Source organism: Arachis ipaensis, chromosome B8, assembly GCF_059453495.1.
Source record: "Arachis ipaensis isolate K30076 ecotype BB chromosome B8, ASM5945349v1, whole genome shotgun sequence".
Lineage (NCBI taxonomy): Eukaryota > Viridiplantae > Streptophyta > Magnoliopsida > Fabales > Fabaceae > Arachis > Arachis ipaensis.
Window position 1 is genome coordinate 122,781,742 of NC_142443.1, and position 13,993 is coordinate 122,795,734.

At 38.4% G+C, this 13,993-nt stretch overlaps 1 non-coding gene across 1 annotated transcript; it reads left to right on the forward strand.

Annotated features, from left to right (window-relative positions):
• The first annotated feature begins 13,346 nt into the window (after positions 1-13,346).
• Positions 13,347-13,454, forward strand: LOC148549695 (small nucleolar RNA R71). Its single transcript, XR_015897708.1, has one exon. It is a non-coding gene; the product is annotated as a small nucleolar RNA R71 (small nucleolar RNA).
• The last annotated feature ends 539 nt before the right edge of the window (positions 13,455-13,993 follow it).

Consider the following 13,993-nt stretch of genomic DNA (forward strand, 5'->3'; position numbering starts at 1 on the left):
CTCTTTCCAAGCCAAGAATGCTAAAAAAGCTACTCTAACATCCAACCAAGCATTTTGTCAAACACTTGGAAGGCATAAAAAGAAAGCACAATAAATTGCAAGGAAATATAAATTCTACAATTACTCAATTGCAAGGAAATTAACACCAACAACTCAAATCAACAATAAAAGAAACATAAAACATCAATTGCATTAAAGAAAGCTAAATCCAAGAAGAGTTCATCAATAAAAGAGGCATGAAAAGGGAAATTAACACTATAAACTAAGAGAATTGAGATGTAGAAATAAGAAGTTGAAAGGAAAACAAGATGAAAACAAGAATTAAACCCTAGATCTAAGATGCAAATACCCTAGGAACCCTAATTCTAGAGAGAAGATAGAGTTTCTCTCTCTAGAAAACTAAACTACATGATGCTATCCTAAAACTAATTTCTCCCCCCTTTGCCCAAGCTTGAATTCTGCATGAAATATCCTTAGGAATGAGTTGGATTTGGGCCTGGGCAGCTCAGAAATCGCCCTAGCGTTTTCACTTTAATGAGGTCACGTGCGAGCCGTGACGCGTACGCATGGGTCACGCGTACCCGTCGATTGGCATTTTGCTTCTCACGCATACGCGTTGCCTGGACGACCTCATTTTCACACGTGCGCGTCTGTCACGCGTGCGCGTTGATGTATGCACTCCAAATCCTTGTTTTTCCATGAATTCTCCACCTTGCATGCTTTTCTCTTCACTTCTTCCATTCAATACTTGCCTTATGAATCTGAAATCACTCAACAAACACATCAAGGTATCGAATGGAATTAAAGTGAATTAAAATTAGCAATTTTAAGGCCTAAAAAGCATGTTTTTACACTTAAGCACAAATTAAGGGAGAATTACAAAACCTTGCTATTTCATTGAATAAATGTGAGATAAGTTGATAAAATTTCCTAAATTAAGCACAAGATAAACCACAAAATTGGAGTTTATCAAACTTCCCCACACTTAAACTAAGCATGTCCTCATGCTAAACCAAGAAAGAGACAAATGGTATCAACATTTATTCAATGCAAACTACCTAGATGCAACCTACCTATATGAATGCAATTACTTGATCAAAATAAATCAATCCCAAGAAAGCATATATGAACACAAGGGCTAAAGGAATTGCAATCAAATCAAACCCACAATTGAATTGAGTTATTGAAAAGATTTTACAAACTTGCAAGAAAAGATGATCATAGGTGAAAACATGTAATTGAGCAATCGAACCCTCACCGGATGTGTATCTGCTCTAGTCACTCAAGTGTATGGGGTTGATTTACTCAATTCTCCCCTAATCATGCTTTCTAAGATTTGTTTTTCACCTAACAATCAACAATTATTTCATGCATGCATACAAATATCATGAGGACTTTCCCATAGGTTGTAATGGGGCTAGGGTCCAGGTAAGGATGCATATGGTCAAGTGGACTAGAATTTGAATCTTTGATTAACTTAAACTTCCCACCTAACCTATGACAACCTATACAATTTAAATTCTAACCTAACTACCCATTCTTCACTTTTTCACACACTCATGCATTCTCTTTTAATCACATTCCATATGCATTAAATTTTTTATTACTTTACTTTGGGGTATTTTGTCCCATTTTTATTGCTTTTATTTTTCTTTCTTTTTTTTCTTTTCTTTTCTATTTTTTTCTTTTTGTATATATATATATATATATATATATATATATATATATATATATATATATATATATATATATATATATATATATATATATATATATATATATATAAGCATCAATGCATATGGTTTAACATTCAATGCATGAGTATGTATCCAATTTCCATGATTTTCAACAAAACCACAAAATACACTTTTATCTCTACCCAATGTTCCCAACTCTCCCAAACTTGAATGATAAACACTCTCACTAGCCTAAGCTAATCAAAGATCCAAACAAAGGACATTTATTGTTTTTCACTTAAGGCTTGTAATGTGCTAAGATTAAGAACAAATGGGTTAAGCATAGGCTCAAGGTTGGCTAACAAAGGACGATAAAAGGTAAGGTTATTTGGGTAAGTGAGCTATTTGAAACAATGGCCTCAATCATATAAGTGCATTCATACACAAAATAATGGACATAAAGAATCAAACAAATCAAAGATTACAATCATAGAAAGAGAATAATACACGCAATTAGGCTCAAAACTCACATGCTTGTGTTCTTAGTTCAAAAACATGATCCACAATGTGTATAATTCAAGCAAGTTCTAAAAAAAAAATTTTTTTCAATCAATTGGGGTGCCCTATAGATAAAATCCTTGAAAAATTTTATTATTTTGACTAAGCTTATTGTATGTATATGCTAAATAAGAAAATGCAGCTAAAAATATTAAAAGACCTAAAAATGAAATGCAAAGGTGTTGGGATTAGAAATTTGTCACCAAAAAATGCCGACTGATCAGACGACCTCCCCACACTTAAAAGTTTGCACCGTCCTCGGTGCATCCAAAGATGAGCAAGGGGGTACGGCGGCTTTCCGGATTATCACCTTCAGCTGGTAGATCAACCGGTGCTGCGTGTTCTTTTTTTTGCTTCCATTTTTGCTTATGGTGCATCATTCATGAAAAAAAAAATAACACCGTAAGGTGATAAAATACAAAAGCAAGGAAGCGTAAATTGTTGGAATGAGGTAAGAACCACTAGAATGGAGTGAGTGAATCAGTGTGACATCAAGGAAGAGTAGTGTGTGAGTTCTAAGTTGCATGCGGTTTAGAATACACGTACTAGCATAAAGAGCTATGTCACAATTACACAAAAGAAGGGTGCACTTCACTCATTCTAGTGTGCTTGAAATACTTCAAAGAAAACTTGAAGGTTAAGACAACCAATTAAGCAATAAAGAAGCATGAAAGCACTCAAGCAAAAATCAAGCAATTGTGAAATGGATAATGCATGTACATTGATTGATGTGCAAAGAAACTTAGTGAACAAAATGAAATATAGATCTCACACATCAAACAATGACACATATTGAAGTTGTTGCAACACCTAAGTGACATAGAGGTGAAACACATGAGTGCTATGGAACTTAGAAAAAAGAAGATAGAAGTGAAAATGAATCATATAGCAAGCATGGTCCACAAAGCTTAGAAAGCTAAAAAATATATCACTAGGTAAGCTTTCAATCCAATTCACAATTCCAAAATTTCAATGCATGAAATAGGTGATGTAAATAACGGTCAATTATAAACAAGCATCACCTAACAAAAAATGTATTGATAATATACAATTTGCCATATCACAGATAATGAAATCAAATCACATGATGGCTAGCTACAACATGCAATTCGAAAGATATAGAGAACTTGAAAGAAATGTCACATGTACTTGGTATTCAAAAAGGTCAGGCATGAAAAATTCAAAACCAAGTAACAAAATGTAACCTCAACAAAGAATCCAACAATGAATAATTTCAACAATAATGTTAAAATAACATCTTATCAATAATCGGCAGCAATAGATAGCAAACAAGATCACTAATCCAACATGTATCACGAAAAATAGAAAATTAAACAAAAAATCAAACTAACTAGATAACTAACAATCTGACTAACTAAAGTAAATGGTGATAGATTTTATTTGGTAGTGTTGGATGATGGTTGAAGAAGGGAAAGAAAAGAAGAGAAGAAGGAAAGAAATGGAAAGAAGAGAAGAAATGGAGGTAGGTGGAACAGGGCAATTCACGCGTACGCGTCGTGTGACGCGTAAGCGTGGAGGGGGTGAAATGGGTGCGACGCATATGCGTGGGTCACGCGTACACGGGATGGACAAATCAGAGAGGCGACGCGTACGCATGGGTGGATTTTGTGCTAGAGGCACAATTCCAGCCCAAAACTTGCATAACTCTCTGGAATTTGTATAGGAGGTGAAAATTTTGGATCCACGCATACGTGTGGGCGAGGCGTATGCGTGGATGGTTGAAAAGCTTGGGGTCACGCGTACACGTGGCATGGTGCTCTATTTTTCAAAATTTTTCAAGTTCTTGCACAAAACCAAGCATTCCAAACCTCCAAACAGCTACCAAAATACCATAAAATCTTATTTAACATACTAGACTCCCAATTAAACTCAACTAACTAAACAAAACATGAAATTAAACTAATTTTTACCAATATTTACCAAAAAAGAAAAGGGAAATTAAAGATGTTACTATGGTGGAGTGCCTCCCACCTAGCACTTTTGTTTATTATCCTTAAGTTGGACTTATGGGGAGCTCTCATCAAGGTGGCTTGTGCTTGAATCCATCCTTGAACATCCACCAATGCTTGGACTTCCAATAAGTTCCATCATTCAAAATTGATATCACCAAGCTTTGATGGAGTTTTTCACAAACCATGAGCTCCCAAAGTTGATCCTCTCCTTGTAATCTAGGATCCCATACTTTATTTTCACACCCGTCTTCAAGTTGATCATAGTAATTTTCTCCGAGTGGTAAGAAAAGCGAATTCTCACTAAGGCACTAAACTACCCTCCTAGACCCATCCAATTGAGCACTAGTCCAACCTTTGCATCCACCCCTTGAAGCTTCACCCATAATGAGCCTAACTTTACAACGCCAACCACTAAACATCCTCTTCTTACGCTTCATTCCACAAAGTGCCCTAAGTTGGCCATCCGTTTCAAGCAAACCAAATTCAAGTGAGATAATAAAGCTAAGAGTTAGGAGTTTTACCCACTCAAATGAAGGATTAGATGGCAACTTAGGTGGAGGAGTTCCCAATGATCTTAACAAAGTGCATTCCACTCCCGTCTATCCTCTTCTAGAGACTTCCACCACTTGACAAGGTTCTTAAAGTCCTACCTCTTGCCAAGCTTCCTTAAGTTCACATTCTTCTTCACCAAATTCTTCTAGCTCTTCCCCATCACTCAAATCATATCTTGGAGGTTGAGTGAAATCTACCTCATCATCAATTCCAAGCCCAATGGGGAAGGATTCATCAAGCTCAAAAAGATCATATGTTGATGTGGAATCATCTTGCTTGTGCCACTTCTTCCAATTCTTCAATCACATTGTGCCTTGAAGGTTCTGCACTATCCTCCTCAACACCAATTTCAAACTCCATGGAAGAAGGCTCTTCAACTTGAGATTCCTTCTTGTACTCATCAACATCTCCTAAATCTTCAACCACTTCCTTTCGTTCAATAATCTCTACCTCCTCCTCTTGTTGCACTTCTTGCTTTAACTCTCCCTCCTCACCTTGAAGTTCCAAATTCTCTTTCTCATTGTGCTCTTCAACTAATCCTCCACATTTAGCAATAAGGGTGTCTTGGATAGTTGTGCACAAAGAGGCCATTTGGTTCATCACTTCGGTTAAGTTAGCCAACACCTCTCTTTGCTTTTGGCAACGAATTAGAAGTTCTTGTTGTTCTTGCCATAGGGGTTGGAGAGATTGGTCCATTGAAGGTGGTGGTGGAAGAGAGGGTTCATTATTTGAGGAAAAGGTATTGTAGTTGGAAGGTGGTTTATATTGGTGAAACTCTTGAGGTGGTGTATAAGAAATTTGTGGTTCATGGGATTATTGGTATTAGGAATGTGGTGGTTCTAGGTATGGTTCATATGGTGGTTGGTATGGTGGATATGGGTTAGGATCGTATGGAGGTGAATGGTGGTATGAGGCTTGTGAGTGAGGTTGATAACAATGTTGAGGGATTGGGTTATATGTATATGATGATTGTGGTTGACAACCACAATGAGGGTCATCACACACATTAGATAGGTATGCATCAAGGGTTGGATTGTACCCATAAGAAGCCGGAGGAGGTTGTTTCCATGAAGGTTGTCTATAAGCTTGAGGCTCCTCCCACCTTTGATCTCCAAATCCTTGATGCATATCCTCATTGTAGCTTTCATTTCCATCTCCTACATAGTTGTAACCACACTCATAGCCAAAAGGATGAGAATTCATAGTGAAAGAGAAAACAAAAACAAAAGCTAACAAAAACAAAGAAAGCAAAGTCCTATAACTAGCAACAACTAACAAAGAAGAAAAAGGCAAACATATTCACAATATCAACATATATACAATAGCCAATAACGTAGCACCATTGCAATTCTCCGGTAACGATACCATAAATTTGATAGGAAGAATTATTGTCGGTCTAGAATTTCTCTTAATAGAAATAAGAACTTTGTTGTAAGCATAGCTCCAAACCAACTAATAACTCTCAATCAAATTTAAAATGTTTTGTTGTCACAAGTACAAATCCCAATAAGAACTAACCGAAGTATTCAAATCTCGGGTCGTCTCACAAGGAATTACAATGAAGTGATCAATTGTTGGCTATGAAGGAATACGGGGGGTTTGATTTATAAAAGGGGCGAGAAAGTAAATGGCAAGAAAAAAAAGAAAACAATTAAAGAAAGCAAATAATAAAGAGAGACATTCATGGCAAGGATTGAGAATATAGGCTTTCTATCCTAGTCACTCATAACAATAATTAACAAGAGCTAATCCTATTTCGTCATCTTCAACATCGGGAGAAAGTCAAATAGGACTACTTAATCTCAATTCAAAAGTCCTAATCAACTTAATAATTGAATTAGCAAGAGATTAGAGTCAATGAAAACAATATTAACTAATCATTCTAGATCACCAACATGAGTTGGTTATTCATGACTTAAGATCACCTAATTTCTCTTTCCAAGCCAAGATTGCTCAAAAAGCTACTCTAACATTCAACCAAGCATTTTGTCAAACACTTAGAAGGCATAAAAAGAAAGCACAATAAATTGCAAAAAAAAGATAAATTCTACAACTACTCAATTGCAAGGAAATTAACACCAACAACTCAAATCAACAATAAAAAAAAAACATAAAACATCAATTGCATTAAAGAAAGCTAAATCCAACAAGAGTTCATCAATAAAGGAGGCATGAAAAGGGAAATTAACACTATAAACAAAGAGAATTGAGATGTAGAAACAAGGAATTGAAAGGAAAATAAGATGAAAACAAGAATTAACCCTAGATCTAAGATGCAAATACCCTAAGAACCCTAATTCTAGAGAGAAGAAGGAGCTTCTCTCTCTAGAAAACTAAACTACATGATGCTATCCTAAAACTAATTGCTCCCCCCTTTGCCCAAGCTTGAATTCTGCATGAAATAGCCTTAGGAATGAGTTGGATTTGGGCTTGGGCAGCTCAGAAATTACCGCCAGCGTTTTCACTTTAATAAGGTCATGTATGAGCGTCGATTGGCGTTTTACTTATCACGCGTACACGTCATGTCACGCGTACGCTGACTGATAAGGAAAAATTGATTTGTTTGGTATAGAATTTCTCAATGAATTCTTGTTGCAAGTATAGTTCTTAACCAACAAACAATTCCTCAATCAAAAATTTGTTTGTCACAAGTACAAACCCCAATAAAAATAACCGAAGTATTTAAACCTCGGGTCGTCTTCTCAACGAGTTGCAGTGAGGTATGTGTATTATTGGTTATGGTATCAAAGGGGGGTTTGATTGATGAAAGGACAAGAAAATAAACCAAGCAACAATTTAAGAAAGCAATTAATAAAGAGAGACATTCATAGCAAGGATTGAGAATATAGGCTTTCAATCCTAGTCACTAATCATAACAGTGATTAACAAGAATTTATCTTATTTCGTCATCTCCAATGTTGGATGAAGATGTAGAGTTACTGGTGCACGAAATTGTGATGTCCAGGCTCAAACTATTCCTGGCACGTGAGCAACTTGGTATGCGTAATCGTGATTACACATTCATAATTTGTCACAACTTCGATACAACTGACCAGCAAGTGCACTGGGTCGTCCAAGTAATACCTTACGTGAGTAAGGGTCGAATCCCACAGAGATTGTTGGTATGAAGCAAGCTATGGTCACCTTATAAATCTCAGTCAGGCAGATATAAAATAATCATGGAGTTTTCGAATAATAAATAATAGAATAGGGATAGAGATACTTATGTAAATCATTGGTAGGAATTTCAGATAAGCGAATGGAGATGCTTTTCGTTCCTCTGAACCTCTGCTTTCCTGCTATCTTCATCCAATCAGTCTCACTCCTTTCCATGGCTGGCTTTATGTGATACATCACCACTGTCAATGGCTACTTTCGGTCATCTCTCGGGAAATTGATCCAATGCCCTGTCACGGCACGGCTAATCGTCTGGAGGCATCACCCTTGCCAATGGCTTCATCTTATCCTCTCAGTGAATAATATGCTCACGCACCCTGTCACGGCACGGCTATTCATCTGTCGGTTCTCGATCATGCTGGAATAGGATTTACTATCCTTTTGCGTCTGTCACTAACGCCCTGCAATCGCGAGTTAGGAGCTCGTCACAGTCATTCAATCATTGAATCCTACTCGGAATACCACAGACAAGGTTTAGACCTTCCGGATTCTCTTGAATGCCGCCATCATTCTAGCTTACGCCACGAAGATTCTGGTTAGGAGATCTAAGAGATATTCATTCTAGCTTAATTCATGTAGAACAGAAGTGTTTGTCAGGCACACGTTCATAGGGGAGAAGGATGATGAGCGTCACACATAATCATCACCTTCATCACGTTCTTGGGTGCAAATGAATATCTTAGAAGCGAAATAAGATGAGTTGAATAGAAAACAGAAGTACTTTGCATTAATCTTTGAGGAACAGCAGAGCTCCACACCTTAATCTATGGAGTGTAGAAACTCTACCGTTGAAAATACATAAGTGAAGGTCCAGGCATGGCCGAGATGGCCAGCCCCCTTAAGCGTGATCAATAGTCTCCTAAGATGTACAATGGATTAAAACTGAGACCAAAGATGTCTAATACAATAGTAAGAGGTCCTATTTATAATAAACTAGTCACTAGGGTTTACATGAGTAGGTAGTTGATGCATAAATCCACTTCCTGGGCCCACTTGGTGTGTGTTTGGGCTGAGCCTGAGTGTTGCACGTGTAGAGGTCCTTCTTGGAGTTGAACGCCAGTTTTTGTGCCAGTTTGGGCGTTCAACTCTGGTTTTGGCTCCTTTTCTGGCGCTGGACGCCAGATTTGGGTAGAAAGCTGGCATTGAACGCCAGTTTACGTCGTCTATTCTTGGCCAAAGTATGGACTATTATATATTTCTGGAAAGCCTTGGATGTCTACTTTCCAACGCAATTGGAAGCGCGCCATTTCGAGTTTTGTAGCTCCAGAAAATCCACTTTGAGTGCAGGGAGGTCAGAATCCAACAGCATCAGTAGTCCTTCTTCAACCTTTGAATCTGATTTCTGCTCAAGTCCCTCAATTTCAGCCAGAAAATACCTGAAATCACAGAAAAACACACAAACTCATAGTAAAGTCCAGAAATGTGAATTTAACATAAAATCTATTAAAAACATCCCTAAAAGTAACTAGATTCTACTAAAAATATACTAAAAACAATGCCAAAAAGCGTATAAATTATCCGCTCATCACAACACCAAACTTAAATTGTTGCTTGTCCCCAAGCAACTGAAAATCAAAATAGGATAAAAAGAATAGAATATACTATAAATTCCAAACTATCAATGAAACAGAGCTTCAATCATATGAGCGGGACTTATAGCTTTTTGCCTCTTGAATAGTTTTGGCATCTCACTTTATCCATTGAGGTTCAGAATGATTGGCATCTATAGGAACTTTCAGATTTTGAATAGTGTTATTGACTATCCTAGTTCAGTATGATGATTCTTGAACACAGCTTCTTTATGAGTCTTGGCCGTGGCCCTAAGCACTTTGTTTTCCAGTATTACCACCGGATACATAAATGCCACAGACACATAATTGGGTGAACCTTTTCAGATTGTGACTCAGCTTTGCTAAAGTCCCCAATTAGAGGTGTCCAGGGTTCTTAAGCACACTCTTTTTTTGCTTTGGACCTTGACTTTAACCGCTCAATCTCAAGTTTTCACTTGACACCTACACGCCACAAGCACATGGTTAGGGACAGCTTGGTTTAGCCGCTTAGACCAGGATTTTATTCCTTTAGGCCCTCCTATCCACTGATGCTCAAAGCCTTGGGATCCTTTTTATTTGCCCTTGCCTTTTGGTTTTAAGGGTTATTGGCTTTTTGCTCTTGCCTCTTGGTTTTAAGAGCTTTGGCTTTTTCTGCTTGCTTTTTCTTTCTATATTATTTTTTTTTTATTCGCCTATTTTTTTTTTCTGCAAGCTTTGTTCTTTGCTACTTTTTCTTGCTTCAAGAATCATTTTTATGGTTTTTCAGATTATCAAATAACATGTCTCCTAGTCATCATTCTTTCAAGAGCCAACATATTTAACATTCTTAAACAACAACTTCAAAAGACATATGCACTGTTCAAGCATACATTCAGAAAACAAGAAGCATTGCCACCACGTCAATATAATTAAGCTAAGTTCAAGGATAAATTCAAAACTCATGTACTTCTTGTTCTTTTGAATTAAAACATTTTTCATTTAAGAGAGGTGATGGATTCATAGGACATTCATATCTTTAAGACATAGTTACTAACTACTAATGATCATGTAATGAAGACACAAACATAGATAAGCACTGTAACATAGAAAACGAAAAAAAAAAAAGAAAGTAAGAACAAGGAATGAGTCCACCTTAGTGATGTCCTTGAGCTCTTCTATGTCTCTTCCTTGTCTTTGCTGCTCCTCCTTCATTGCTTTTAGATCTTCTCTGATTTCATGAAGGATGATGGAGTGCTCTTGATGTTCCACCCTTAGTTGCTTCCAATAATTGTGTGGAAGAAAATGTATCCCCTGAGGTATCTCAGGGATCTCTTGATTTGCAGTCAAATGTTCTACCATTGAGCTATAGACCCTTGATGGAAGCTTTTGTCTTCCCTTTCCTCTTTCTAGAGGTTTCTCTGGCCTTAGGTGCCATCAATGGTTATGGAAAAAACAAAAAAGCTATGCTTTTACCACACCAAACTTAGAATGTTGCTCGCCCTCGAGCAAAAGAAGAAAGGATAGAAGAATAAGAAGAAGATATGGAGGAGATGGATGGGAGTGGGTATTCGGCCATATGGTTGGGATTGGGTGGGAGAGAGATGTTGAATTTTGAAGGTAGTGGGTGTATGGATGTAAGTGGTAAATGGAAAACAGAAGGGATGATCATGAATGGGAAGAGAGATGATGAGGTAGGTGGGGATCCTGTGGGGTCCACAGATCCTGAGATGATCCTGTGGGGTCCACAGATCCTGAGGTGTCAAGGCATTTACATCCCTGCACCAATTTAGGCATGTAAAATGCCTTTGCACACAACTCTGGGTGTTCAGCGCCAGGTTGGTGCCCATTTTGGGCGTTCAACGCCCATTTGCTGCCATTTCTGGCGTTGAACGCCAGAACCATGCTTGTTCTGGGCGTTCAGCGCCAGGATGCTGCCCATTTTGGGCGTTCAGCGCCAGAACCATGCTCTGTTCTGGCGTTTGAACGCCATACAGATGCTCCTCCAGGGTGTGATTTTTCTTCTGCTGTTTTTGATTCCGTTTTTGATTTTTTTGTTTATTTTGTGACTCCACATGATCATGAACCTATAAAGACATATAACTAAGAAAAATATAGTTAGATAAATAAACATTGGGTTGCCTCCCAACAAGCGCTTCTTTAATGTCAATAGCATGACAGTGGGCTCTCATGGAGCCTCACAGATGTGCAGAGCTTTGTTGAGACTCTCCAACACCAAACTTAAAGTTTGGATATGGGAGTTCAACACCAAACTTAGAGTTTGGTTGTGGCCTCCCAACACCAAACTTAGAGTTTGACTGTGGGGGCTCTGGTTGACTCTGCTTTGAGAGAAGCTTTTTCTGCTTCCTCTCCATGGTTGCAGAGGGAGATCCTTGAGTTTTAAACACAAGGGAGTCCTCATTCCATTGAAGGACTATTTCACCTCTGTCAACATCAATCACAGCTCTTACTGTGGCCAGGAAAGGTCTTCCTAGGATGATGGATTCATCCTCTTCCTTTCCAGTATCCAGGACTATGAAATCAGCAGGGATGTAAAGGCCTTCAACCTTTACTAACACGTCCTCTACTTGTCCATAAGCCTGTTTTCTTGAACTATCTGCCATCTCTAATGAGATTTTAGCAGCTTGCACCCCATAGATTCTCAGTTTCTCTATTACAGAGAGGGGCATGAGGTTTATTCCTGAACCAAGGTCACACAGAGCCTTAAAGATTATGGTGCCTATGGTACAGGGTATTATGAACTTTTCAGGATCCTGTCTCTTTTGAGGCAATGTCAGTTGATCCAGATCACTTAGTTCATTGATGAACAAGGGAGGTTCAACTTCCCAAGTATCAATGCCAAATAATTTGGCATTCAGATTCATGATTGCACCAAGAAACTTGGCAGTTTGCTCTTCAGTAACATCCTCATTCTCTTCAGAAGAGGGATACTCATCAGAGCTCATGAAGGGTATAAGGAGGTTCAATGGGATCTCTATGGTCTCTAGATGAGCCTCAGAGTCCTTTGGTCCCTCAGAGGGAAGCTCCTTATTGACCACTGGACATCCCAAGAGGTCTTCCTCCTTGGGATTCACGTCCTCTCCTCTCCTCACAGGTTCGGCCATGGTGCTTATGTCAATGGCCTTGCACTCTCCTTTTGGATTCTCTTCTGTATTGCTTGGGAGAGTACTTGGAGGGATTTCAGTGATCCTTTTACTCAGCTGGCCCACTTGTGCTTCCAAATTTCTAATGGAAGACCTGGTTTCATTCATGAAACTCACAGTGGCCTTAGATAGATCAGAGACTAGATTTGATAAATTAGAAGCATTTTGTTCAGAGTTCTCTGTCTATTGCTGAGTGGATGATGGAAAAGGTTTATTATTGTTAAACCTGTTTCTTCCACTATTATTAAAGCCTTGTTGAGGCTTTTGATCCTTCCATGAGAAATTGGGGTGATTTCTCCATGATGAGTTATAGGTGTTTCCATAAGGTTCACCTAAGTAATTTACCTCTGCTATTGCAGGGTTCTCAGGATCATAAGCTTCTTCTGCATAAGAAGCCTCTTGAGTACTGTTGGATGCAGCTTGCATTCCATGCAGACTCTGAGAGATCATATTGACTTGCTGAGTCAATATTTTATTCTGAGCCAATATGGCATTCAGAGTATCAACCTCAAGAACTCCCTTCTTCATAGGCGTCCCATTACTCATAGGATTCCTTTCAGAAGTGTACATGAACTGGTTATTAGCAACCATGTCAATGAGTTCTTGAGCTTCTGCAGGCGTTTTCTTTAGGTGAATGGATCCACCTGCAGAAGTGTCCAGTGACATCTTTGATAGCTCAGATAAACCATCATAGAATATATCCAGGATGGTCCATTCTGAAAGCATGTCAGAAGGACACTTTTTTGTCAACTGTTTGTATCTTTCCCAAGCTTCATAGAGGGATTCACCTTCTTTCTGTCTGAAGGTTTGAACATCAGCTCTAAGCTTTCTCAGCTTTTGAGGAGGAAAGTACTTGGCTAAGAAAGCCGTGACCAGCTTATCCCAAGAGTTCAGGCTGTCTTTGGGTTGAGAATCCAACCATAATCTAGCTCTGTCTCTTACAGCAAAGGGGAAAAGCATGAGCCTGTAGACTTCAGGATCTACTCCATTAATCTTAACAGTATCACATATCTGCAAGAATTCAGTTAAGAACTGAAAAGGATCTTCAGATGGAAGTCCATGAAACTTGCAGTTCTGCTGCATCAGAGAAACTAATTGAGGTTTCAGCTCAAAGTTGTTTGCTCCAATGGCAGGAATGGAGATGCTTCTTTCATGTAAATTGGAATTAGGTGCAGTAAAGTCACCAAGCATCTTCCTTACATTATTATTATTTTCGGCTGCCATCTCCTCTTCCTGTTCGAAAATTTCTGAAAGGTTTTCTCTGGATTGTTGTAATTTAGCTTCTCTTAATTTTCTCTTCAGAGTCCTTTCAGGTTCTGGATCTGCTTCCACAAGAATGTTCTTATCCTTGCTCCTACTCATATGAC